Source organism: Schistocerca piceifrons, chromosome X (assembly GCF_021461385.2).
Source record: "Schistocerca piceifrons isolate TAMUIC-IGC-003096 chromosome X, iqSchPice1.1, whole genome shotgun sequence".
Taxonomy (NCBI): domain Eukaryota; kingdom Metazoa; phylum Arthropoda; class Insecta; order Orthoptera; family Acrididae; genus Schistocerca; species Schistocerca piceifrons.
This window is the reverse complement of record NC_060149.1, coordinates 240,671,407-240,698,872: the sequence shown is the minus strand read 5'-3', so window position 1 is coordinate 240,698,872 and position 27,466 is coordinate 240,671,407.

The window sequence follows — 27,466 nt, the reverse complement described above, 5'->3', positions numbered from 1 at the left end:
TTCAATAAATGTACTCATTATCGACAAAAATGTCATTCTTTCTATCATTTGTAATTAAACAAAATAACTCTATAAAATTTCAAACGATATTTCTACAATTAATTTCCCTCCGGCAGCAACGCGCCATGTACCACATAGTAGGATACAAAATATAGTCACCCAGTAGCCAGTAGCAAGTAGTATGTTAACGTCGCATTTAAATGTAAGTGCTACGAACGCTTTCATGAAAGTGTTTGTTTGATATCCCGTTACATGGAATGAAACATGGTCGACAAAGAGTACAGATAAAAGTGAATGCAGGTCTAGGTTCGAGCAATTTGGTGCTACAGTTGAATACTAAAATTAGATGGTTAGATTGAGTAACTGACAAAGAAGTACTAAATAAATGTGAGGAGTCAGGCAGCAGTATCCAGCCGAGACACAAACAGCAACAGGGCAGTAAACGATATTGTGACTTTTACGAGTTCCTAGCCAGGAGCGAATTTTATAATTTCATCCGTGTGCATCAGTAGTTTCGTTTCTTGAGTTTCTGCTTGTTAATTTAATATCTAACAGCCACAGTTCTCTCGTTTTCGTTTGTGTCGGAAAGTAAACCGATTTTGTGACATATTACAAGTTCCTAATCAGGGGTGGATCATTTAGTTTCACCTGAGTGCTTCAGTAGTTAGGTTTCTGAATCTCTGCGTATTACTATCCTTTATTAGACACAGTTTCTGCGTTTTCGACAGGGTCTACTGTAGAGTTGCGCAGCAAGTGCCGATAGTCCATTTATCTGCATAGTTTAGTTTTCCTCGGTCTTTAGTATCGACAGGGACTGCAATTGTTGCGTGCGGATGCGAGCCGAGTTGGTGACACTTCGCTCTCAGCTCCAGGCTGTGATGGCTTCGGTTACACAGCTTGAGGCTGCAGTGGACGGGCACCACTGTTGTGGGTCGGCCGTGGGGATCCAACGGACGTCCAGCACGACCGAGTCCTTCGATCGATCCTCACTGGTGGCCAGCCCAGTTACAGCTCGCACTGGGGTTCACCCCTCACCTATGGTCGAGTGGAAGGCCGCCCCGGGGCGTAGTAGACAGTGAAAGAGTTCCCAGGAGGCCGCACATAAGGCGTCCCCGGTTCGTCTGAGAAACACGTTCCAGGTGCTGTCTGTTGTTGACACTGTCGCTGAGTCAGATCTGTCGCCTGTCCTGTTTCAGAGGAAACCTCTCAGCCTGCAAGATGTGGACAGTCACAGAGGGTGGGATTATTGATGGTGGGGAGCTCCAACGTTAGGCGCGTTATGGAGCCCCTTAAGGACTTGGTTGCCAAGAAGGGAAAGAAAACACATGAGCACTCCTTGTGCATACCGGATGGAGTCATTCCAGATGTGGAACGGGTCCTCCCGGATGCCATGAAGAGCACAGGGTGCAGCCAACTGCAGGTGGTTGCTCACGTCGGTACCAATTATGTATGTCACTTTGGATCAGAAGAGATTCTCTGTGGTTTCGAGCGGCTAACAGAAGTGGTAAAGGTTGCCAGTATTACTTGCAAGATGAAAGCAGAGCTGACCATTTGCAGCGGACTTCTGGTACAGAGCCGAGTGGAGCGTCTGAATCAGACGGTTCTGCGACTGTGTAGGCTGCAGATTACTCGACTTGCGCCAAAGGGTGTTTGGCTTTCGGGTTCCCCTGAATAGGTCAGGTGTCCACTATACACAAGAGGCGGCTACACGGGTGGCAGGGGCTGTGTGACGTGGACTGGGCAGTTTTTTGGGTTAGAGGGTCTCGGTAAAACACAAGAAGGGCTTCAGTCAGAAAGGCTGCAGGCCGAACACAGGAAGAACGTAGATCCAGGAACTATCGGCATACCAGTTGTAAATTGTCGTAGCTGTGTTGGGAAAGTACCAGAGCTCCAAGCGCTAATAGAAAGCGAGCTACTCTATAGACAGAAGCGTCCATACCGGCGAAAAGCATTCGTGAAATTATGGCAAGCTCATAAAATATGAAAGGAGCACAGTCTTTATATAATACCTGTGACACTACAACCACATATGACCAGAAACCCACCTGCACCACCATAGCAAAAGGAACGTTAGCCACTCAACACTCAGCAGGACAATGTCAGTACTGAAAGCGACAACAAACAGTTAAGGTCGTTGAAACTCCACAAAAAAGTAGTGCTATCACGGTCAGAAATACAACTGCAAGATAGCCCCATCACCTCACCCAGCCAAGAGACACAAAAGGTCAATACTGAAGTAAGGAATGAGCACGTAATGATACTGAAAGATTTAGAGTACATTCCTGGCACGGAATGGTCTGACGATGACACAGTGTAATTCAATTAACAACGTGCTATAAGCGTACCGTATAGCAAACATAAATATTAACAGAGTTACATCCGCGTAAAAGATAACAGAATTGAAGAATCGCTGTTTTTTAACGCAACTGGCTCAGTTGTTTTCCAGTTCCCGAACACAATTCTTGCCGGACATTCAATTGCGTTATAGACAAGAAATATCAAGAACTAAACTTCAATTATAATCCAGAATTACGCAACTTGGTCAAAGACGCGACATTCACCGATGTATGTCGCAAAGACCACTCTAAGCAAACGGCATTCATCTACGTTGCAAATAACATGTCAAGCCGACTCAATCGTATATATACTCACAGACTGAGCTACTACTTCGCATATCGAGTGGTCAAACATTGCCACTTATTATGATCATTCCAGCTGTCATATTTTATGGAAACCAACGAAACAAAAAGTATTTAGAACACGCTGCCTTTGGCACTTTAATATCAGCCACTTAAAGAGGGACTTACTACAGACAGAACTTGAAAATATTTGGTAATATTGTGTCGCTGCTTCCTCCTAGTTCCGGAAAGGCATTGACTGGTGGCTATTCTCTACCAGACCCGAACTTATACGACTATTAATACAATTTTCAAGAGAAACTGCACGTAGGAGACACCACTCTTAGAATTATTATTTCTTATCGTTGACACAGTCTTATGAAGGTACCGAAAACATACAACAAAAAATACACGAATTGAACGGTACAAAGCTTAAATTGTGCAGCTGACGCAAGTTGCTACACAGGGACATTTTGTCAGAACTAAGGACTCTGCGACAGACGTTCAGTAAAACTCTACAAAGTATCATATCATAAAAGAGTGACATCGCGCACATCATCATATTATCACATTGCTAATCGACTCTCAGGACGGTAAATGAGACACCCAACAGCAAGTAAAACATAACGTTTGCGACTTTTTCAAGGTCTGTTTTCTCATACGAAAGCGCCAGGCCTTCATATCCTTACTTGGTCGTCTCAACCTTCATACCAAGATGTAATTACAAACTTCAACCATTAGTCATTAGTGCAAATCGTAAATCAAGATAAAATAGCTGTCATAATGAAAAAGGAAATATTCTAAGAGGTCCCCGAGTATTGATGGAATCCCTGCAGAAGTTTAAAAACGCTATTGGCATTTGATAGGACCGTAATTGATTCAAATTTATAACGATCTATTACGAGGAGGTACGTTGACACCCATTTTCACAGAAGACGTTACCACGTTAATTGAAAAATTATCTTCTACGAAAAAAATATAGCACTGTCGCCCGATATCGAGTTGCGATAGTGACTTTGAGCATTACACCCGCGAAGGTGTGTCTTGGCTGATTATTAACGTAGTGTAATTACAATAAAAGGTATTACCAATATAATGGCAACATACCACCATATGACAGCAATGGCCTATTAAATTTCCTGTACTTTCTGCGTTCTTAGATTTTAAAAACGCATGAATACAAAAGTTTTTGCGTCAAAGTGGTATTACTGGCCGATTTGTTGAGACTACTATGCGGTGCGTTGCTGATATTACCACTAAAATTAAAGTCAAGAGCCGTTGCTGCAACCATTATACACAACTCTCACAGGCGTAGCAGTTTATGGCAGCAGAATATCAGCACAGGCATACCCTGACGATATCGGAGCAGTCTTGGCGGAAGCCAACGATCTGTTAAGGATATGACGCGTTGTAGCAGCTTATGAGCAGGACAGCGGAGCGGTCCTTAACAAGGACAAATCGGCGATCTTACAAGCCAGGTGCGGAACCCCACCACCTGATACGGAGTGACTTATAAATGTGAATGAACGCAAATAACTAGGGGTGTACATTCTGGCAGATCTACAGATTATGTATTAAACTAACCGGCAAATCGTAATTGCTTAATGTGCAATTCAACATGTGAACAACGAGAACACCACATGAACCGCTTACATGCGGCGCGCTTTATAAGTATGTGTGTGCCACCCAAGTTACAACAGGTAGCGTCCGTCCTACTCTACAGCACCTGAAACAGTAAAGCATGTCTTATCAGCCGGGAACTGCAGTCGGAGGAATCGCTCTACGAAATCCATGGATTCATTTTCGCATCGTGTTCGTGAAGGACACGTATCATATCTTTAAAGAAATAACAAATTTCATCCCGAAAACTTTGGTGCTTCTCTTTCTCGCCTCCAGTACGCATGTCTAGGTCTGAGTCTCCCTTTCTATATGTCAAGCAATACAACAATGATGCCTGCTATATTGGTGAGGTAACTTTAAGCCTACCCATGGCAGTGCTATAGCAACGGACCTTTGAATCATCTCCCTTACATCCAAGACTAATTGTCCATTTTAGAAGGAACTGGGTGCGTGTTTGGATTAATATACGTCAACATTTACTGCTCGCAAAGGTCAGGTCGCAGTGGAATGACATCAACGACATAGTGGTGACGCGAGAGAAACTACACTACTGGTCATTAAAATTGTTACACCAAGAAGAAATGCAGATGATAAACGGATATTCATTGGACAAATATATCATACTAGAACTGACATGTGATTACATTTTCACGCAATTTGGGTGTATAGATCCTGAGAAATCAGTACCCAGAACAACCACCTCTGGCCGTAATAACGGCCTTGATACGCCTGGGCATTGAGTCAAACAAAGCTTGGATGGCGTGTACAGGTACAGCTGACCATGCAGCTTCAACACCATACCACAGTTCATCAAGAGTAGTGACTGGCGTATTGTGACGAGCCAGTTGCTCGGCCACCATTGACCAGACGTTTTTAATTGGTGAGAGAACTGGAGAATGTGCTGACCAGGGCAGCAGTCGAACATTTTCTGTATCCAGAAAGTCTCGTACACGACCTGCAACATGCGGTCGTGCGTCATCCTGCTGAAATGTAAGGCTTCGCAGGGATCGAATGAAGGGTGGAGCCACGGGTCGTAACACAAGTGAAATGCAACGTCCACTGTTCAAAGTGGCGTCAATGCGACCAAAAAGTGATCGAGACGTGTAACCAATGGTACCCCATATCATCACGCCGGGAGATACGCCAGTATGGCAATGACGAATACACGCTTCCAATGTGCGTTCACCGCGATGTCGTCAAACACGAATGCGACCATCATGATGCTGTAAACAGAACCTGGATTCATTCCAAAAAATGACTTTTGCGATTCGTGCACCCAGGTTCGTCGTTGAGTACACAATCGCAGGCGCTCCTGTCGGTGATGCAGCGTCAAGGGTAACCGCAGCCATGGTCTCCGAGTTGATAGTCCGTTCTGCTGCAAACGTAGTCGAACAGTTCGTGCAGATGATTGTTGTCTTGCAAACGTTCCCATCTGTTGACTCAGGGATCGAGACGTGGCTGCACGATCCGTCACAGCCATGCGGATAAGATGCCTGTCATCTCGACTGCTAGTGATACGAGGCCGTTGGGATCCAGCACCGCGTTCCGTATTACCCTCCTGAACCCACTGATTCCACATTCTGCTAACAGTCATTGGATCTCGACCAACGCGAGCAGCAATGTCACGATACGATAAACCGCAATCGTGATAGGCTACAAACCAACCTTTATCAAAGTTGGAAACTTCATGGTATGCATTTTTCCTCCTTACACGAGGCATCACAACAACGTTTCACCAGGCAACGCCGGTCAACAGCTGTTTGTGTATGAGAAATCGGTTGGAAACTTTGCTCATATCAGCACGTTGTAGGTGTCACCACCGGCGCCGACCTTGGGTGAATGCTCTGAAAAGCTAATCATTTGCATATCACAGAATCTTCTTCTTGTCGGTTAAACTTCTCGTTTGTAGCACGTCATCTTTGTGGTGTAGCAATTTTAATGGCCAGTAGTGTATTTCGAATAGGAGTGGCACCGAACCCTTATTGAATTAAGTGTGCTGTACAAGACACCCTAGCACACCGTTTCGTGTGCGCCGAACCAAAAAGAGGTGGACATGGGTTTGTAAATGGTTAGCTCGTATTACCCGCAAGGTGCCTTCAGGAATACTCCTAGAATATACAATATATTACGTCCAAGTTGGCACTTCTGTCTGGCAACAAAGCACAACAGCTATGAATGGTAAGCAGCTCACTGTGCTTCGTACGTATTCTCGACTTCAACGCCAGAAGCTACCGAAATTAAATATTATTTAATTCAGCAATAATGGATATTCTAAGACAAGTTACAACAGAAGTATAAAAAATTGTCTGTAATTTTTTGAAAGTCTCTGCCAGGGAGGGTGAAGTTCTTAAACTAGGTTCTTTTCTCAGTCTTCGTAGTGAGACTCTTTGTTTTCTCTCAAGAGAAGTTTCCACCATTTATCATTAAGTGTCTTTGCGCCGTGTTGTTTTCCTCAAGAAGTTTTCATTATGTTTTCAAGAGGAGTGAGTATTCCCTAGTTTTAGAAAAATTTTAGTTCATAGTAGTTTGTCGTAACTTATTTGCTTCCCATGATGACGTCTCTTAGTTTTCCAAGATAAGGTTTATTTCTTTTCCATCCCTGGGAGGTTTTATTTTATTCAGTTACATGAAGAAATTATCTGTATGTTTTTTCCACGAAGAATCTCATGTGTTACTAGGACGCGTCAATTACGGAGTCTGGAAGACACCGCAGGGCCATTTCCGAGAGGAAAATATAATTATGAGCTACAAGCTTAGACCAGTTAAGGCGTTTTTAATGGATAGCGTAAGGTGGGGCTAAAGGGAACGATGGAGGCCCTAAAAATATGGTTATCGCGACAGACCCTCACGCGGGGACCCTGGTTCGATTCCCGGTAATGACAGGGATTTTATCTTTGGTGGGAGGACTGGACAGGGATGTACTCAGCCTAGTGATGCCTATTGAGGAGCTATCTGACTGACAAGGGGAGGCCGCCAATTGTGAAATTTTGGTTCGATTCATACTGCGCATAATAAAAGCTCATGGCCAGAGGTGTAATGAGGCAAAGCACCAAGATGCACTTCTCAGCCGTTGTCGAGAAAATCGACAGTTAAAAGAAACCGTTGCGGTGAAACACTCTCTACGATTAATAATTTTCTACAGCGTCGTGGCGCAGCGGTAAGCGCTCGGGTTCGTAATCCGAAGGTCGCCGGATCGAATCTCGCGCCATGCGACCTTTTATTAATTGTCCTCATAATGTTAACCACGTATAGTTAACGGAAGACGTAGAAACGATATTCCGAAACGAATACGTATAGCGTTTAAGTCAAACGTTCGAATTAGAATAGAGACTCCACGAACACAAATTTGCTGTGGCAGGTATGAAATATAAATTCCGTTACTCGCTCGTTACACTTGAAGGACAGATGTTGAATGGGCCGAAACGTGCAGCCGCATAACAGCGTAGATGCCTGCTAACTTCGAAAGAAGGTAGATGCGGTCCCTAGCGCAACTTATAACATCGTCGAAAATCGGTGCGGACCCTGTTAAACAAACGGAAAAATGGAGGCGGTACAATTGGAGAGCGATCCGCCTTCACCAACATGTATAAGCAATTCATTAATAGTTATATATATACATATATATATATATATATATATATATATATATATATAATATTTGAATTACAAAAAACTAATAATAAAAAAAATTGCTTGACGCGAGATTCGATCCGGCGACCTTCGGATTACGAACCCTAGCGCTTACCGCTGCGCCACGACGCTGTAGAAAATACAAATCGTAGAGAGTATTTCACCGCAGCGGTTTCTTTTAACTGTCGATTTTCTCGACAACGGCTGAGAAGTGCATCTTAGTGCTTTGCCACATTACACCTCTGGCCATGAGCTTTTATTATGCGCAGTATGAATCGAATCTGAATTTCACAATTGGCGGCCTCCCCTTGTGAGAGGTGGCGGCTCCAAGGTCGGAACGTCGACTATGGAGGGATGTGCGGGTACTGACACCATGTGTCTCCATACCGCATCCAATGATGAATGAGTGAAGATGGCACGGCAGTCGGTTGACTGCTGCGTGGCCTCCAGAGACTGATCGAGGGGTTTCTTTTTTTGTTTGAAAAAGAGATAGTTCAAACCAGTTTCACAAAATAACTAGGTAATCAACTGGACGTTTCAGGAATGTTCTTAAATGGCTGTGTGTGAGATAGGATAAAAGAGTATTAACTTGAAGTGGCGGCAATTAACTCTTGGAATAGGAGAAGACTTGACAAATTATTGCACATTATGCTGTCGTAAAACTGGCTCGGTGTAGCTCGTTATTTGTATCCAGAAACTAACTCTTATTTTATCGTATTTTCAGGTGCTGGAGAAAGTTTGAAGACAAGTTTTTGCGAAATAAGTGAGTGGAGCGGAAAAAAGGATGTCGGAACTTGGAAAGCAAGTTACAGAATGAAACCAGTTTTTTGCCATTTTCAGCAAACTAATTCGAAGCGAGAAATTTACTATTGAATGTGACATCAAATTATACCTGCCGAACGTAACTCTCGAAGAGGCTGTGCAGAGCTGTTACCACCAGCTCACACTTAAAAGCCAGTTTTTGGTCGGTAAGTACAGCTTTTAGGTTCGGACACACTGCAGCATAGAGTATAAACTGAGATAAGTCCGCCTAACAAACGTTTACCAGTCTCCATCGGACACAGTGTTACACAACACATCTTTCGCTAGAAGGGCAAAATGGGCTTCTACGGTTCAAAACATTTCTCTAAATACTAATACTAATGGCGTGGAAATGAACTGTACTAATGTAATTTTTAATATTTTTGCTAAGGCCGCTATGACCCTCCAAACAAAAAGGAACTTGAGCATTTCAAGGTATTGGAGAAGATGTAATAACAGCCGAAAGAGCATTATTTGAATATATAATTCGAACACAACAGCCGTTGAAAGTCTGCACATTTACTTATAGAAAACATGTAATGTTTACAATTATATCCAAACAGGAGCATGCCGCGATTTTAATGTTACGTCCTGATTTGGGTTTTCCGTCGTTGAAATAACCGATTTAGCCAAACGCCTACCACATGGTAGGTGACATTCATATTCATTAATGACCACAATATTGATTACTCTGTCCGCGAGGAGTGGCCGTCGGTCTTAGGCGGCCTCTCCCGCCGGAGTTTCGAGTCCTCCCTCGGGCATGGGTGTGTGTGTTGTTATTAGCATAAGTTTACTTTAAGTAGTGTGTAAGCCTAGGGACCGATGACCTTAGCAGTTTGGTCCCTCAGGAATTCACACATATTTTGATTACTATGAAATGACAAGTTTTAGTGCAACTCTGTCAACAATATTTTCTTGTTGACTAATTATTAAATGGTTCAAATGGCTCTGAGCACTATGGGACTTAAATTCAAAGGTCATCAGTCCCCTAGAACTTAGAACTGCTTAAACCTAACTAACCTAAGGACATCACACATATCCATGCCCGAGGCAGGATTCAAACCTGCGACCGCAGCGGTCGCGCGGTTCCAGACTGTAGCGCCTAGAACCGCTTGGCCACTCTGGCCGGCGACTAATTATTAACTTTGTTCAATAAACTCAGCTGCATGACCGCACAGTAGATCATGACACAACGGCCTAGATTAAGTTGCTTTTACGAAGAACTTCAGAGTGGCTCTTTTACCGTGCAGTAGGGTGTACGTTGTTATGAAACTCAGCAATCTTTGCCCCTTTGGGTTCCAATTCTGGCATCGCTCTATTTTAATCTGTAGCGAAGTCTGACAAAAGACTGATTTCAGGGTCCAGAGAGTTGCTTCTTCGATTTCACAAATTGAAACACGTCGACGCAGAGTGCGCCACACAGTTCCATGCTGTGTGCAACCACTCTCCGCGTGAGTCACTTGTTTTCAAAGTACAGTGTGCCTCGCGACAGGCAGCACGTACTACACTACTGGCCATTAAAATTGCTACACCAAGAAGAAATGCAGATGATGAACGGGTATTCATTGGACAAATATGTTATACTAAAACTGACATGTGATTACATTTTCACGCAATTTGGGAGCATAGAAATCAGCACCCAGAACAACAACTTCTGGCCGTAATAACCGCCTTGATACGCCTGAGCATTGAGTCAAACAGAGCTTGGATGGCGTGTACAGGTACAGCTGCCCATGCAGCTTCAACACGATACCACAGTTCATCAAGAGTAGTGACTGGCGTATTGTGACGAGCCAGTTTCTGGGCCACCATTGACCAGACGTTATCAATTGGTGAGAGATCTGGAGAATATGCTGGCCAGGGCAGCAGTCGAACATTTTCTGTATCCAGAAAGGCCCGTACAGGACCTGCAACACGCGGTCGTGCATTATCCTGCTGAAATGTAGGGTTTCGCAGGGATCGTATGAAGGGTAGAGCCACGGGTCGTAACACATCTGAAATGTAACATCCACTGTTCAAAGTGCCGTCAATGCGAACAAGTGGTGGGCGAGACGTGTAACCAATGACACCCCATCCCATCTCGCCGGGTGATACCCCAGTATGGCGATGACGAATACACGCTTCCGATGTGCGTTCACCGCGATGTTGCCAGACACGGATGCGACCATCATGACGCTGTAAACAGTACCTGGATTCATCCGAAAATATGACGTTTTGCCATTCGTGCACCCAGGTTCGCCGTTGAGTACACAATCGCAGGCGCTCCTGTCGGTGATGCAGCGTCAAGGGTAACCGCAGCCATGGTCTCCGAGCTGATAGTCCATGCTGCTGTAAACGTCGTCGAACTGTTCGTGCAGATGATTGTTGTCTTGCAAACGTCCCCATTGTTTACTCAGGGATCGAGACGTGGCTGCACGATCCGTTACAGCCATGCGGATAAGATGCCTGTCATCTCGACTGTTAGTGATACGAGGCCGTTGGGATCCAGCACGGCGTTCCATATTACCCTCCCGAACCCACTGACTCCATATTCTGCTAACAGGCATTTGATCTCGACCAATGCGAGCAGCAATGTCACGATACGATAAACCGAAATTGCGATAGGCAACAATCCGACCTTTATCAAAATCGGAAAAGTGATGGTACGCATTTCTCCTCCTTACACGAGGCATCATAACAACGTTTCACCTGGCAACGCCGGTCAACTGCTGTTTGTGTATGAGAAATCGGTTGGAAACTTTGCTCATGTCAGCACGTTGTAGGTGTCGCCACCGGCACCAACCTTGGGTGAATGCTCTGAAAAGCTAATCATTTGCTTATGACGGCATCTTCTTCCTGTCGGTTACTTTTCGCGTCTGTAGCACGTCATCTTCGTGGTGTAGCAATTTTAATGGCCAGTAGTGCCGTCGAATGCAACATGTTACGGTCACTTCGCAGACTTTAGCTTGCGGAAGGCAATGAAAGCGCAGACCGCCAAAATTCGGATGAAACTCACTTGAGATCCGGCATTCATGTTATATACACGGTCTAGTCACATTAATCTCATCACCGACTGTTTTCAACGTCAACGTGCAAAAGTCACTCACAGACGGCAGGTGACAGCGCCAGCAATAGAGGGTATATAAAGCATCACCGGTGGACGCGGTAAACAGCGCTGTCGTTGTAATGCAGAAACGGAGCGTTTTATCTGACGTCCAAATGGGCATGATCATTGGCTTCCTGGCCGTGGGGGGGGGGGGGGGGAGGAAGCATTACCGAAACGGCGAAGTACGTTAACTGTTCGCGTGCGGTAGTGGTTAAAGCACTCCGTGCACGGCCAAATGGAGCAGTTCAAAACTGGCGACTGACGCCGGGGCAACTGTCCTGTACCACGGGCCACAGAGGACGAGGGTGTGCGACGACTGCGAACATGTGTACGGGCGAATAGACGTGCAACTGTTGAGCAACTGACTACCCAGATAAACTAAGGCGTTACCAACAGTGCCTCCTTGAGGACCGTTTAGCTGGAATTTGCACAGCAATCCCTGAACTGGATGTCCACTGAGTGGCTATAGGTGGTCTTTTTAGATGAATCACGTTTTATAGTCTGTTGGACAGTTTGGATGGCCTTTGGTATGTCCGACCTTGAAACAATCGTTGGAAGGGTACGGGCCGGAGGAGGGAACGTTGTAGTCTGGAGAATGTTTCTGTGGCGTTCCCTGGGTGATCTCATCATTCTGGAAGGCACAGTGGATCAACACAAGTATACATCTATCCTTGGGGACCATGTTCACTCCCACATGCAGTTTGTTTTTCCTCGGCAAGATGGCATCCCCCAGCGGGACAAAACAGAGTGTCAGATCGAGGTGTACGTACAAGGTTCAGAGAGCACCAGGATGAGCTTACTGTACTCCCCTGACCAGCAGACTTCACGGACTTATACCAGTCTAGAGTCTATGAGACCACCTCGATCGGGCTGTTGGCGAAATGGATCCGCAACCGAGAAACCTAGTGCAGCTGGCCATGGCACTGGAGTCGTCAAGGCTCCACATCCCTGTTGATAACTTCCAGAACCTCACTGACTCCCTTTCTGTACGTTTCGCAACGGTCCGTGCATCAAAACCCTAGCAGTACAGGCAGATCATTCCCGCTTGCCTGGTGTGTTTCAAATGCGTTTTCAAAAAAAAAAAAAAAAAAAAAAAAAAAAATGGTTCAAATGGCTCTGAGCACTATGGGACTTAACATCTATGGGCATCAGTCCCCTAGAACCTAGAACTACTTAAACCTGACTAACCTAAGGACAGCACACAACACCCAGTCATCACGAGGCAGAGAAAATCCCTGACCCCGCCGGGAATCGAACCCGGGAACCCGGGCGTGGGAAGCGAGAACGCTACCGCACGACGACGAGCTGTGGACGTGCGTTTTCAGTCACTGAAACCTACATAGCTTACCTCCGTCCGAATGCATCTCCGGCCATACGTCCGTATGACCAGTTTTTACCCCGTATCATCTTAGAGATCGTTTCCTGCAGTTTGTCCGCCTATAGCAAAATCACCTTCTATATAGAATTCACTATTTAGGTACGTAAGCGAACCCATAAGAAACTCCGGAAAACACGACAACGCTAGTTTAATGATTAGCAGAAATTTCGTCGTGGAAACTCCCCTTGGAGCATTTTCAACGACGACAAGTATATTAATTACTCTTCACAATAAAACGCATACCCATCGTGTACAAAAATGAATGATTTCTATCTCTTTCTTTGTATATACTCCTTAACGCTGTTCATATTTTCCGTACGTAGGCTGTTGAGTTCTTATATCGATTCGATTTTCGGGTCCCAAAGTGGTGACATTTGAGCAAGACGTCACCTGAAAAAGTCGCAAGTGTGCCCGTGGAATAACAAGGCGGTAAAATATGTATGCCTCTCTGTTGCCACAAAGTTCTCGCTCTCTAGTTCATATGGTTCAAATGGCTCTAAGCACTATGGGACTTAACATCTGAGGTTATCAGTCCCCTAGACTTAGAACTACTTAAACCTAACTAACCTAAGGAGATCACACACATCCAAGCCCGAGTCAGGATTCGAACCTGCGACCGTAGCAGCAGCGCGGTTCCGGACTGAAGCACCTAGAACCGCTCGCGCTCTCTAGTGCTTCAGCAGTTTTATTGAGACGAGATTTGAGCATCAAAAATAAAGTCAGGGTGAACTGTATCATGGAAAAGTCGAACATAAACCACCACTATATTTATGGAATATCATCCATCTCGGACCTACTCTGTTGTGTAATCCACACACTGTTCTTCCTGAACTGACTGTGATACCTGCCCATGCCATGGCTGCGAGTAGGTAATGAATGTTACTATACGTTGTGGACAGCGTAACTTGTTACCTATTCTCTCCACACTATAACGTCTCCACAGTCGCTCTTTACAGTTCTATATCTACACCAATACTCAGCAAGCCAACTGCCAGTACTTCGTGTACTGCTGTCATTTCTCCCCTGTTTCGTTCTAGGCAGGGATGCTGCGCGGGAAGAACTGTTGGTTAGCTTTCGCATTAACTCCAATTACTCTCATTATACCTTCATGGTTTTTAAAGAAAATATACATTCTTACGCATAACTGAAGGACGAAAGTACCCTTCGCATGATGTGTCACTGCCAAGTAACCTAAGTCGATGAAACTTGGATCACCAAAACAATTATGTTGGACCACGTTCCGGGGTGCGTTACGTTTTCCCTCGCATCGCCATCTTAAGGTACGTCCGGCACTGTCCAACATGACCGTTTTGATGGACCAGATGATATGGTGTGGGGAGACATAATTGTGCGTGGGTGCACTGACCTCTAAGTACTTGGAACACGGTTCACATAATGCTCAGTCCGCAGCTCGTGCTCTAGTAGCCAGCGTTGCTGCCTCTGGATCACGGGGTCTCGGGTTCGATTCTCAGCCGGGTTTGGGATTTCTCTGCCCTAGGACTGGGTGTTTGTGTTGTTCTCATAATTTCATCATCATCATTCGTGACAGTGGCCAGATTTGACAGTGTAAAAAAAATTGGACTGTGTAAAAACTGGGACTTCGCACGGGCGCTGATGACCGCGCAGTTGAGCGCCCCATATACCAAACATCATTATCACTCAATGCCCAACGTTATTGTGACACTGTACTCCTTACCCATGTGTGTCTTTTAAGGGTATATTCTGCCCTGCCTTCACTTTTATGGATCATAATGCACGATCGTGTCGAATAGCACAGGTGAAGGAGCTCTTGGAACGAATAGATATTCGGCGAATGGACTGGCCTGTCCGTTCTCCCGACTTAAACCCCATCGATCAAGTGTGAGTTGCGTTGAGAGAAGTATTGCAGCACATCTGCATGCACCAACGGCCATCCAGCAGTTGTCAACTGCGCTGGTGGAGGAACGGAACGTCTTACCACAAGAACTCCTTGCCAAACCTTGTGGACAGCATGGGAGCACGTTGCAGAGCAGGCATTACTGGTCGTAGTGATCACGCACTTTATTAAGAACCATGTGTCACCGTTTGTAACGACAAGGGAAAGATCACGAATCGCGTTGACTTCCATGTAATTATTGTCTTTGAATAAAAGTGTCATTTCTTTTCGTCTCCTTACCTTTTTCTTTCGTTGTCTTCTGTACTGTTCAAAAATGGCTCTGAGCACTATGGGACTTAACTTCTGAGGTCATCAGTCCCCTAGAACTTAAAACTACTTAAACCTAACTAACCTAAGGACATCACACACATCCATGCCCGAGGCAAGATTCGAACCTGCGACCGCAGCAGTCACGCGGCTCCAGACTGTAGTGCCTAGAACCGCTCGGCCACCCTGGCCGGCCCTTCTGTACTGTGCTGTAGCAGTTCTTTGTACATATGATCCAAGTTTTATCGAGCTATGTTACAAGTTAAAGTTACTTCCGTCCTTAAGCTTCACCCACCTGTATGCAGGGTGGTCAATTGATCGTGACCGGGCCAAATATCTCACAAAATAAGCGTCAAACCAAAAAACTACAAACAACGAAACTTGTCTAACTTGAAGGGGGAAACCAGATGGCGCTATGGTTGGCCCGCTAGATGGCGCTGCCATAGATCAAACGGATATCAATTGCGTTTTTTAAAATAAGAACCGCCGTTTTTTATTACGTATTCGTGTAGTACCTAAAGAAATATGAATGTTTAGTTGGACCACTTTTTTCGCTTTGTGATAGATGGTGCTGTAATAGTCACAAAAATATGGCTCACAATTTTAGAAGACCAGTTGGTAACAGGTAGGATTTTTAAATTAAAATACAGAACGTTTTATTTCGGTTGTTCCAATGTGATACATATACCTTTGTGAATTTATCACTTCTGAGAACGCATGCTGTTACAGCGTGATTACCTGTAAATACCACATTAATGCAATAAATGCTCAAAATGATGTCCGTCACCCTCAATGCATTTGGCAATACCTGTAACGACATTCCTCTCAACAGCGAGTAGTTCGCCTTCCGTAATGTTCGCACATGTATTGACAATGCGCTGACGTATGTTGTCAGGCGTTGTCGGTGGATCACGATAGTAAATATCCTTCAACTTTCCCCACAGAAAGAAATCCGGGGACGTGAGATCCGGTGAACGTGCGGGCCATGGTATGGTGCTTCGACGACCAATCCACCTGTCATGACGTATGCTATTCAATACCGCTTCAGCCGCACGCGAGCTTTGTGGCGGACATCCATCATGTTCTACATCTACATCTACATTTATGCTCCGCAAGACACCCAACGGTGTGTGGCGGAGGGCACTTTACGTGCCACTGTCATTACCTCACTTTTCTGTTCCAGTAGCGTATGGTTCGCGGGAAAAACGACTGTCTGAAAGCCTCCGCGCGCGCTCTAATCTCTCTAATTTTACATTCGTAATCTCCTCGGGAGGTATAAGTAGGGGGAAGCAATATATTCGATACCTCATCCAGAAACGCACCCTCTCGAAACCTGGCGAGCAAGCTACACCGCGATGCAGAGCGCCTCTCTTGCAGAGTCTGCCACTTCAGTTTCCTAAACATCTCCGTAACGCTATCACGGTTACCAAATAACCCTGTGACGAAATGCGCCGCTCTTCTTTGGATTTTCTCTATCTCCTCCGTCAACCCGATCGGTACGGATCCCACACTGATGAGCAATACTCAAGTATAGGTCGAACGAGTGTTTTGTAAGCCACCTCCTTTGTTGATGGACTACATTTTCTAAGGACTCTCCCAATGAATCTCAACCTGGTACCCGCCTTACCAACAATTAATTTTATACGATCATTCCACTTCAAATCGTTCCGCACGCATACTCCCAGATATTTTACAGAAGTAACTGCTACCAGTGTCTGTTCCGCTATCATATAATCATGCAAGAAAGGATCCTTCTTTCTATGTAGTCTCAATACATTACATTTGTCTATGTTAAGGGTCAGTTGCCACTCCCTGCACCAAGTGCCTATCCGCTGCAGATCTTCCTGCATTTCGCTACAATTTTCTAATGCTGCAACTTCTCTGTATGCTACAGCATCATGCGCGAAAAGCCGCATGGAACTTCCGACACTATCTACTAGGTCACTTATATATATTGTCAAAAGCAATGGTCCCATAACACTCCCCTGTGGCATGCCAGAGGTTACTTTAACGTCTGTAGACGTCTCTCCATTGATAACAACATGCTGTGTTCTGAAACTTCCTGGCAGATTAAAACTGTGTGCCCGACCGAGACTCGAACTCGGGACCTTTGCCTCTCGCGAGCAAGTGCTCTACCAACTGAGCTACCGAAGCACCACTCACGCTCGGTACTCACAGCTTTACGTCTGCCAGTACCTCGTCTCCTACCTTCCAAACTTTACAGAAGCTCTCCTGCGAACCTAGCAGAACTAGCACTCCTGAAAGAAAGGATAAAGCGGAGACATGGCTTAGCCACAGCCTGGGGGATGTTTCCAGAATGAGATTTTCACTCTGCAGCGGAGTGTGCGCTGATATGAAACTTCCTGGCAGATTAAATCTGTGTGCCCGACCGAGACTCGAACTCGGGACCTTTGCCTCTCGCGAGCAAGTGCTCTACCAACTGAGCTACCGAAGCACGGCTCATGCCCGGTACTCACAGCTTTACGTCTGCCAGTACCTGCTAGTTCTGCTAGGTTCGCAGGAGAGCTTCTGTAACGTTTGGAAGGTAGGAGACGTGGTACTGGCAGATGTAAAGCTGTGAGTACCGGGCGTGAGTCGTGCTTCGGTAGCTCAGTTGGTGGAGCACTTGCCCGCGAAAGGCAAACGTCCCGAGTTCGAGTCTCGGTCGGACACACAGTTTTAATTTGCCAGTAAGTTTCATATCAGCGCACACTCCGCTGCAGAGTGAAAATCTCATGCTGTGTTCTGTTTGCTCAAAACTCTTCAATCCAGCCACACAGCTGGTCTGATATTCCGTAGGCTCTTACTTGGTTTATCAGGCGACAGTGCGGAACTGTATCGAACGCCTTCCGGAAGTCAAGGAAAATAGCATCTACCTGGGAGCCTGTATCTAAAATTTTCTGGGTCTCATGAACAAATAAAGCGAGTTGGGTCTCACACGATCGCTGTTTCCGGAATCCATATTGATTCCTACAGAGTAGATTCTGGGTTTCCAAAAACGACATGATACGCGAGCAAAAAACATGTTCTAAAATTCTACAACAGATCGACGTCAGAGATATAGGTCTATAGTTTTGCGCATCTGCTCGACGACCTTTCTTGAAGACTGGGACTACCTATGCTCTTTTCTAATCATTTGGAACCTTCCGTTCCTCTAGAGGCTTGCGGTACATGGCTGTTAGAAGGGGGGCAAGTTCTTTTGCGTTCTCTGTGTAGAATCGAATTGGTATCCCGTCAGGTCCAGTGGACTTTCCTCTGTTGAGTGATTCCAGTTGCTTTCCTATTCCTTGGACACTTATTTCGATGTCACCCATTTTTTCGTTTGTGCGAGGATTTAGTGAAGGAACTGCAGTGCGGTCTTCCTCTGTGAAACAGCTTTGGAAAAAGGTGTTTAGTATTTCAGTTTTACGCGTGTCATCCTCTGTTTCAATGCCATCATCATCCCGGAGTGTCTGGATATGCTGTTTCGAGCCACTTACTGATTTAACGTAAGACCAGAATTTCCTAGGTACATCTGTCAAGTCGGTACATAGAATTTTACTTTCGAATTCACTGAACGCTTCACGCATAGCCTTCCTTACGCTAACTTTGACATCGTTTAGCTTCTGTTTGTCTGAGAGGTTTTGACTGCGTTTACACTTGGAGTGAAGCTCTCTTTGCTTTTATCGATGGGGATCTAAATGGTGCAATGAATACTGATTTCCTACGTAATGTTCTATCGATGTAACTACAAGATGTTTCACTACATGACAGAGTGGTGATGTACTTCCAACATTTCAGACTACCTAACAGATCAACTTTGTTGTTGAACCACGGTAGGTTTTTCCCGTCCCTCACAGTTTTACTCGGCACGTACCTGTCTAAAACGCATTTTACGATTGCCTTGAACTTTTTCCATAAGCACTCAACATTGTCAGTGTTGGAACAGAAATTTTCGTTTTGATCGAAAAAATGGGGTCCAATTGTCCTTCCTCCCATAATGCCGCACCATACATTATCCTGCCAAGGTCGCTGATCTTCCACTTGTCGCAGCCATCGTGGATTTTCCGTTACCCAATAGTGCATATTATGCCGGTTTACGTTACCGCTGTTGGTGAATGACTCTTCGTCACTAAATAGAACGCGTGCAAAAAATCTGTCATCGGCCCGTAATTTCTCTTATGCCCAGTGGCAGAACTGTACACGACGTTCAGAGTCGTCGCCATGCAATTCCTGGTGCACAGAAATATGGTACGGGTGCAATCGATGTTGATCTAGCATTCTCAACACCGACGTTTTTGAGATTCCCTATTTTCGTGCAATTCGTCTGCTATTGATGTGCGGATTAGCTGCGACAGCAGCTAAAACACCTACTTGGGCATCATCATTTGTTGCAGGTCGTGGTTGACGCTTCACATGTCGCTGAACACTTCCTGTTTCCTAAAATAACGTAACCATCCGGCGAACGGTCCGGACACTTGGATGATGCCGTCCAGAATACCGAGCAGCATACAGAGCACACGCCCGTTGGGCATTTTGATCACAATAGCCATACATCAACACGATATAGACCTTTTCCGCAATTGGTAAACGGTCCACTTTAACACGGGTAATGTATCACGAAGCAAATACCGTACGCTCTGGCGGAATGTTACGTGATACCATGTACTTATACGTTTGTGACTATTACAGAACCACCTATCACAAAGCGAAAAAAGTGGTCCAACTAAAACAATCATATTTCTTTACGTACTACACGAATATGTAATAAAAAATGGAGGTTCCTATTTAAAAAACGCAGTTGATATCCGTTTGACCTATGGCAGCGCCATCTAGCGGGCCTACCATAGCGGCATCTGGTTTCCCCCTTCAAGCTAGACGAGTTTCGTTCTTCATATCGTGAGATATTTGGCCCGGTCACTATCAATGGACCACCCTGTATACAGGAGGGAGCAATGTGTTAGTTGACTCTAGTTAGGAACTTTGAAAGTAAATCACATCGTGTGGCACATCACTTCTCTTGCAGTGTCTGCCACTCTAGCTGGACGATCATCTTCGTGACGCTTTCGCGCTTACTGAACGAATCCGTAATGAAACGCACTGCTTCGACTGAATCATTCCTACCCTATTTCACCTACCAGTCCGATATAGTAAGGGTGATGGACTAAGGAGCAATAGTCAAATATCTGTCAAATTTGGATTTTGTAATCTACCTCTTTCTTAGGTGGACTGCATTTCCTGAGGAATCTCATTCTAACATCGGCCATTATTTTTGTATGGTCGTTCTACTTTAAATCACTCGATACACTTATGTGCAGACATTTGGTGGCTGTTGTACGAGGGCATACGTGAGATGACGAAACTTCCGGTCTTAATTTCTGGTACCGGCTGGACCTCAAGGTAGTCAAAACACTCCCCTCTCGCCGAAATATGTAACTTAAAATTTAATTTCGCGCAACGGGTACAAAAATGGGAAGAACTCATCGTACTTGAATAACAGGTACCGGCTTCAAAAAAATCAACCACTGTAGGATGAAAGGATTATCTAACCACGCCTTTGGTAACAGAGAAGGTCCAATTAATTCCTCATTTACTCGTTATAATACCTACACACATACAAATTGCGTTTAAAGTAAATTTATATTCAAATAGTACAACTGAATACGGAAAATCACTTAAGTTGCATGAAATAGACTTCAAAACAGTCATGAGTGAGCTGCAGCGTAAGAGGGAAGGAAAGGAAACTTGCCAAAATGAATCACTCTCGAATCTACTTTTGATTATAGCACAAAAATAATTGCTTCGACGATGCTCTGAATGCTCAACAGGCATGCAAAATGAGCAATTGCTTCGTCCGACGAAAGTAGTGTAGTCACGCTGTAACGAAAGAGCAAAATTACACTCTACTTTAAATCGCTTGCAAATTCGCGTGAGCGATCTTCTCAGCTGCGATAAGAATTTTGCAAATAGTTCCATAAGAATTACTGATATCCACGTGCTTCTGTGCGTGAGAACGTAGCGTGTTCTACGTGTTGCGGATGCAAAAAGAAAACCAAGGAAATTCATAGCATAGACCGCGAAAAGAACTCCATGAAGTTTCTTAATGCAAAGATAATTCGCTTTAAGAGCAAGAAAGCTGTAACGGAGCTTGGAGAGGGACATGAGTGATTGTGAAACCTTGTTAGCATCATGTTTGTCAGGACCACAAAGAAATCATGATTACATTTGAATCTACAGCTACATCTACATCTACATTTATACTCCGCAAGCCACCCAACGGTGTGTGGCGGAGGGCACTTTACGTGCCACTCTACTAGGACAAATGTTGCTAGAGAGGGACAGGGTTCATTTAAAGGATAATTTTCACTAACATAAAGTTGAAATGAAACGGATGAACTAACAAGAAACTCTGAAAAACCTCATCTCACACACGTGCACCCTCACCAAAAAGAAAAATCTAGTGCTGAATAAAAATAACACGTGAATCAGTCTAAAGTGAGATAAAAATATTAATTACAAGAAAAACCTAATGTGAAACGCTCCGTTAGCCCTATCATAACAAAAAGACTCAAGTCCACCCAACCGCGTGGAAGTAAGTACAACAAAAATATATCTAGAAATGAAACATTCACTCGCGAATGGCCAAAAATTAATAATGTGCCTACTAAGCAATTAAAATGTCACCTTAAAGACTCTAAAAATCAATCGATATGTGACTAATACTGTATTGTCTCAGCTTAGGTTCAAGTCAACCTTCGAAGCGAAACAGAAATTCCACTGTGTTGCTGTGGACCCTACCTAGCCACCATCTAAAGTGCCTAACTCTGCCTTTGTCCTCGTGCACCCCTGGGCAACAAAGGGTCCCTAAACTTGACCAGTCAGACGAGTCAAGTGACCTGATGCCAGCCTTTGTGCATCAGAGGAGACAGCCTTCGTGAATCCCTCTGTCCAGAGATAGTCGAAATGACAGATCAAAGATGAAAACGAGTTTCTATCCTCGCTACATGGCGGAACTTCAAACCTGCTGAAACACTTCCTGTTCAAGAGATGCGTCTAACTACCTAGAAATGGACGGAATGTAAGGGAGCTAACTACTTATCATTACAGTCACACCGATGAGCCTAAACTTTCAAAAAAAAAAAAATGGTTCAAATGGCTCTGAGCACTATGGGACTCAACTTCTGAGGTCATTAGTCCCCTAGAACTTAGAACTAATTAAACCTAACTAACCTAAGGACATCACACACATCCATGTCCGAGGCAGGATTCGAACCTGCGACCATAGCGGTCTCGCCGTTCCCGACTGCAGCGCCTAGAACCGCACGGCCACTTCGCCCGGCCCAAAACTTTGTGATCACTTGTTCAATAGCGTGTTGGTCGACTTTTCAAACACAGTACGGCTTGGCATGGATTCTACAAGTCGTTGATAGGTTTCCAGAATTATGTGGCACCAGATGTCTGCTCACAGCTCACTAAATTCCTGCAAATTACGGTACGGTGGTTTGTGGGCATGCAGCTGGCGCCCAGTGTGTGTTCGAATGGTTACAGATTAGAGGACATTTCTGGCTAACACATCAATATGAGTTCACTATTACGCTCTTCGAACAACTGCAGCGCGATTTTGGCTCTGTATTGCGGAGAGTTATCCTGATGGAAGATATTATCGCGGTCAGAGAAGTCTTCAGTCACGAAAGGATGCAGGTGATCCGCAATAGTGTTTAAGAAAGGAAATAGGAGTAACCCATTGAATTACAGACCCATATCACTGACCTCAATTTGCAGTAGGATTTTGGAGCATATACTGTACTCGAACATTATGAATCACCCTGAAGAAAATTACTTATTGATACACAACCAACACGAATTCGGAAAATATCGTTCTTGTGCAAGACAGCTAGCTCTGTATTCCCATGAAGTAATGAGTGCTGTCGACAAGGGATCTCAGATCGATTCCATATTCCTAGATTTCCAGGAGGCTTTTGATACCGTTCCTCACAAGCGACTATTAATCAAATTGCGTGCATATGGAGTATCGTCTCAGTTGTGTGACTGGATTCGTGATTTCCCCTCAGAGAGGTCACAGCTCGTAGTGATAGACGGTAAATCATCGAGTAGAACAGAAGTGATATCTGGCGTTCCGCAAGGTAGTGTCATAGGCCCTCTGCTGTTCCAGATTTACGTAAATGATCTAGGTGATAATCTGAGCAGCCCCCGTAGATTGTTTGAGGGTGACACTGTAATTTACCGTCTAGTAAAATCACCAGACGATCAATTTCAATTACAAAATGTTCTAGAGAGAATTTCTGTATGGTGCGAAAAGTAAATTTACCAGTTAATGCACTGAAGAGCCAAAGAAATTGGTACACCTGCCAATTAAAGTGTAGGGCCCCCACGAGCACGCAGAAGTGCAACAACACGATGTGGCATGGACTCGACTAATGTCTGAAGTAGTGCTGGAGGGAATCGACACCATGAATCCTGCAGGGCTCTCCATAAATCAGTATGAGTACGAAGGGGTAGAGGTCTCTTCTGAACAGCTCGTTACAGGGCATCCCAGATATGCTCAATACTGTTCATGTCTGGGGAGTTTAGTGGACAGCGGAAGTGTTTAAACTCAGAAGAGTGTTCCTGGGGCCACTCTGTAGCAATTCTGGACGTGTGGGGTGTCACATTGTCCTGCTGGAATTTCCCAAGTCCGTCGGAACGCACAATGGGCATGAGTGGATACAGGTGATCAGACAGGATGCGTACGTACGTGTCATCTGTGGGAGTCGTAGCACACGCCCACACCATTACAGAGCCTCTACCAGCTCGAACAGTCTCATGTTGATATGCAGGGTCCATGGATTCATGAAATTGTCTCCATACCCATACACGTCAATTCACTCTATGCAATTTGAAACGGGACTCGTCCGACCAGGCAACATGTTTCCAGTCATCAACAGTCCAATGTCGATGTTGACGCTCCTAGGCGAGGCGTAAAGATTTGTGCCGTGCAGCCATCAAGGGCAGACGAGAGGGCCTTCGACTCCGAAAGCACTTATCGATGATGTTTCTTTCAATGTTTCGCATGCTGACACTTGTTGATGGCGCAGCATTGAAATCTGCAGCAGTTCGCGGAAGCGTTGCATTTCTGTTAGGTTGAACGGTTCTCTTCAGTCGTCGTTGCTCCCGTTTTTGCAAGACCTTTTTCCGGCCGCAGCGATGTCGGAGATTTGATGTTTCACCAGATTCCTGATATTCACGGTAGACTCGTGAAATGGTCGTATGGGAAAATCCCCACTTCATCGCTATCTCGGAGATCCTATGACCCGTCGCTCGTGCACCGACTAATCAATCTCTCATATTTATACCACCGTCACGATAGATTATCTTTGACTGATTCATTTTGTCACTGCTCTATAATCACATTTTTATCATATTCTGTCTCTCAATGTTTGTGAACACTATAATCACAGTGTGTTTTACAAGTTATGTCACCAAGAGTGCGTTCTTGCCTCTGCATTCTTCTCGTACACTTCGGCGACTCAGTGACTCTGGCATTGTTGTGAGATCTATTAGTACAGCCTGTATCGCAAGAAATCCAAAGGTGCATGTTATACGGCTCTCTTTGCAGTCTAGCATTTTAAACGTTCAGATTCAATGTATCTATAATTAATTTAAAATTTACAAAATTTTGGTCACTACTGCTTAAGTAGACACAAGCAATTACAGAGCTGTAGCTGTTTATCGAGACTTTAGTGGACGTTAGTATTCGCAGTTAGCCTTCCTAATCAAACACCGTGTACAACCCAGCAGCCCCGAAATGACTTACCAGAGAATTCTGTTAGCAAAATACACGTCAGGTCAAAAAAAAAACTGTCCTGAACCTAAGTTTGGACTTGAATCATGACGAATCATTATGCAGTTGACACATGTTTAAAATTCTCTTGTGCAGCAAGCACTTTTCAATTACACAAAGAATATGTCTATTGCATTTTCGGATTAATAGGAGATTTACGTTGAATCCATTACATCAAAGTCATAAAATATTTCCCATAAGAGCTAAAGGCTCATGAATGCAAAAACCATAAATTTTTTCAAGTAATAGCTGAAGGCTCACCAAGATAAAAGCATAACTTGTTTCAATTAAGAGCTGAAGGCTCATCAAAACAAAGTTATTACCGTGTTTAAATAAGAGCTAAAGGCTCATTAAGACAGGATGATTTGCTGGTTGATTTGGGGGGGTAGGGAACCAAACAGCGACCATCAGATTAGGGAAGGATGGGGAAGGAAGTCGGCCGTCCCCTTTCAAAGGAACCGTCCCGGCATTTTCCTGAAGCAATTTAGGGAAAACACCGAAAACCTAAATCAGGATGGCCGGACGTGGGTTTGAACCGTCCTCCTCCCAAATGCGAGACCAGTGGGTTAACCACTGCGCCACCTCCCTCGATCATTAAGCCAGGATCATAAATTATTTCAACTAGTAGCAGAAAACTCACTGAGATAAAATCATACAGTTAAGAGTCGAAAGATCATCAGTAATTAAATTTTTCATGAAATTTTATTTCTTATCACTTCCGTTGGAAATTATCCGTACATTTCCTTAAGCTACAATGAGTAGTTTTGTTTGAACTTCACACTTAATAACTAACAACATAAATATACTTTCTGAAATTATACACTTAAACAGCTACAGACATGGATAATCAAGAAATTTTCATGTTCATTCAGCTTCATCACTCATTAGAACTTAATAAACGTGGTACATAAAGAAATTCTTCTTCATAATAATTTTCAACATCTTTATGTGGATAAAATCACTTTATTCTTCGCGTTTCAGGGGTTATGAGTAAATAATTGCTTTCAAGAGGGATGTCAAGAATTGTAGAGGGACCAGAATATACAGGCTGCCATTTTTAATTTTGTTTCTTTACTAATGAAGCCTTTGGATAAGTCTTAAGCAAAATCTTATCTCCAGTTTGGTAGCAGAGGATTTTACCAAATTTTTAATCATATTGTAGTTTCCACCTTTGGACGCTAAGCTTCAATTCTTGTAGAACTCGTCGTAGTTGATCTTCTTTACTCCAGACTAACTCAGGAACCTACGGGGTTGGGCTTATCCATTCGTTTCTTTCTACCTCATTTACCACCACTTCAGACGGCGTACGCTTGCTGGAAGTGTGAGGGAAGATAATTAAAAATACCTTGAAGACTGCATACGTACTCAATCCATTTGGTTTGTTATTTGGCGGCATATAATCTGATAAACCGATTAAACTCCCTAAAGATACGTTCCACAGGATTGTATTCGTCATGAAATCTGGATAATAAGATTTGCTTAGTGTTCTGTTCCCTTAAAAATTCTTTCCACTTACGTACCGTGAAATATGAAGTACTATCATGTAGAACTGCATCGGATTTCCCCAGCTGCGAAATGTGGTCGTTTACGTACTAAATAGGTCATATATTGCTACGATATACATTATTCCAGCCCTCACAGAGGGTAGGGGTCCAGTTATATCACAAGACACCATTGGGAGTGGTTTAGTGGCAATAATTGGATGTAGATTAATTGTACTACCTCGATTTATAGGTTTAACCTATTGACATATTAAACAAGATCTTAACAATTTATTAACTTTTCTTCTTAAATTAGGGTAATAACAGTGTTTAAGCATCTTGGATGCACGTTTCTTCTCCCCAAAATGTCCCCAGACGTAGTGAGTAAACCACATAAAGTTTAATACACACTGCAAGAGAATACATACTTTTCACGTATTTACAACATTATTACTTTTATAAAATAACACGTCAGAATATAGTTTAAACTGTTTCGATACATCCTTATCACTATCTTGCATTAACAGATTCTTAATTCTACTCCATTTAGGATCTTCGTCTCGGAATCTTGCCATATCCTTACACATAGTCATGTAATGTTGCCTAAATGGAAAGTTATTTGTTAACAGTACTTTAAAGCTAGACGATTGTTAAGCCATCTCATGGAAGCTTGTGAAATCTTGCGGCAGTCGGAAAAGATCATCTTCCATTATGTTGTCTTCTCCCTTCTTATGCAGTATTTCTATATCGTAATTTGGTAACATTAACGCCCGACGGGCAGGTCCTACATGAAGCAATCTACAACATAACGGAAGACTAATAGTTTGGTGCTCACAATACACCTTTACAGG